Source organism: Dryobates pubescens, chromosome 23 (assembly GCF_014839835.1).
Source record: "Dryobates pubescens isolate bDryPub1 chromosome 23, bDryPub1.pri, whole genome shotgun sequence".
Taxonomy (NCBI): domain Eukaryota; kingdom Metazoa; phylum Chordata; class Aves; order Piciformes; family Picidae; genus Dryobates; species Dryobates pubescens.
Window position 1 is genome coordinate 1838226 of NC_071634.1, and position 2111 is coordinate 1840336.

At 53.7% G+C, this 2111-nt stretch overlaps 1 non-coding gene across 1 annotated transcript; it reads left to right on the top strand.

The window, feature by feature from the left end:
• The first annotated feature begins 447 nt into the window (after nucleotides 1-447).
• On the top strand, nucleotides 448-521 carry TRNAI-AAU (transfer RNA isoleucine (anticodon AAU)). Its single transcript has one exon. It is a non-coding gene; the product is annotated as a tRNA-Ile (tRNA).
• The last annotated feature ends 1590 nt before the right edge of the window (nucleotides 522-2111 follow it).

The window sequence follows — 2111 nt, forward strand, 5'->3', positions numbered from 1 at the left end:
ACAAACAACGCAGGAGAGTTCTGCTTCACCCTTGTGTCTGGGGAGAAAGACAAGACCCAAGAGAATCACAGAATCAAACATTCAGGTTGGAAGAGACCCTCGGGATCACCAAGTCCAACCCAGAACGCTGCTCTGCAAGGGTCACCCTAAACCATATCCCCAAGCACCACATCCCAAGCACCTTGAAACACATCCAGGCTTGGGGACTCCCCCACCTCCCTGGGCAGCACATTCCAGTCCCTGACCACTCCTGATGGGAAAAAGTTCCTCCTAATGTCCAGGTTCAGTCTACCCAGCTGCAGCTTCAGGCTGTTCCTTCTTGTTCTGTCACTAATTCCCCCCTCCCTGGGCAGCACATCCCAGTGCCTGATCTGCCTTTGCATCAGGAAGTGCTTCCCAACATCTAACCTAACCCTCCCCTGGCACAGCTTCAGACCCTGCCCTCCAGGCCGGTTAGCTCAGTTGGTTAGAGCGTGGTGCTAATAACGCCAAGGTCGCGGGTTCGATCCCCGTACGGGCCAGGTGCCTCTCTTTTGGGGGTGCTGCTTGATGGTAGGCTGAACATGAGCCTGCAGTGTGCCCAGGCAGCCAAGAGGGCCAATGGCATCCTGGCCTGCATCAGGAACAGTGTGGCCAGCAGGAGCAGGGAGGTCATTCTGCCCCTGTACACTGTACTGGTTAGGCCGCACCTCGAGTACTGTGTCCAGTTCTGGGCCCCTCAGTTTAGGAGAGATGTCGAGCTGCTGGAAGGTGTCCAGGGAAGGGCAACAAAGCTGGGGAGGGGTTTGGAGCACAGCCCTGGGAGGAGAGGCTGAGGGAGCTGGGGTTGCTTAGCCTGGAGAAGAGGAGGCTCAGGGCAGACCTTATTGCTCTCTACAACTACCTGAAAGGAGGTTGGAGCCAGGTAGAGGTTGGTCTCTTCTCTCAGGCAATCAGCATGAGAACAAGAGGACACAGTCTCAGGCTGTGCCAGGGGAGGTTTAGGCTGGAGGTTAGGAAGAAGTTCTTCACAGAGAGAGTGATTGGCCATTGGGATGTGCTGCCCAGGGAGGTGGTGGAGTCCCCATCCCTGGAGGTGTTCAGGAGGAGACTTGACAGGATGCTTGGTGCCATGGGTTAGTTGATTAGGTGGTGTTGGATGATAGGTTGGACACCATGATCTTGAAGGTCTCTTCCAACCTGGTTTATTCTATTCTATTCTATTCTATTCTATTCTATTCTATTCTATTCTATTCTATTCTATTCTATTCTATTCTATTCTAAGTTGTCTGGAAGAAGAGCCTGACCCACATCTGACTACAACTTCCTTTTAGGTCGTTAGCCTCTGAGGGGCTCTGCCTCACGTGAAGCTCTCAGTCACAGATGAGAGAACACCCTAAATTAAAGCCAGGGGGAAATATTAATCAATCCAGCTCAGGTCCCAGTCCCTAACCTGGAACCTCTGTGGGGAAAATGATACTGGAAAAGGGCTGAGGTGGAGGAACAGTTCTGAGAAACACAGCTAAGGAAGCCCTTTCCCTAAGCTTTGAAGTTCTGTGGCTGGACTCTCAGCAAGTATAAGAGCTCGAGCTTTTGATCTGAAGAGCCTGTATCAAGAACTGTTGTTCCAGGTCTGGTGCCCCCAGCACAAGGACATGGAACTGCTGGAGAGGGTCTAGGGAAGGACACCAAGATGATCAGAGGGCTGAGAGTCTCTGCTATGAGGACAGGCTGAGAGAGTTGGGGCTGTTCAGCCTGGAGAAGGGAAGGCTCCAGGAAGACCTCAGAGCAGCCTCCCAGTATCTGAAGAAGCTCCAGGAGAGCTGGGGAGGGACTTGTGACAAGGGCTGGGAGTGCCAGGATGAGGAACAATGGCTTTGGGCTGGGAGAGGAGAGATGGAGACTGGAGAGGAGGAAGAATTTTTCTACAGTAAGGTGTTGAGACTCTGGGACAGGCTGCCCAGGGAGGCTGTGGCTGCCTCCTGCCTGGAGGTGTTGAAGGCCAGGCTGGATGAGGCCTGGAGCAGCCTGTGCTGGTGGGAGGTGTCCCTGCCCATGGCAGGGGGTTGGAGGTGGATGATGTTGAAGGCCCCTTCCAACCCAAACCATTCCATGATCTGTGTTCAGCAGTG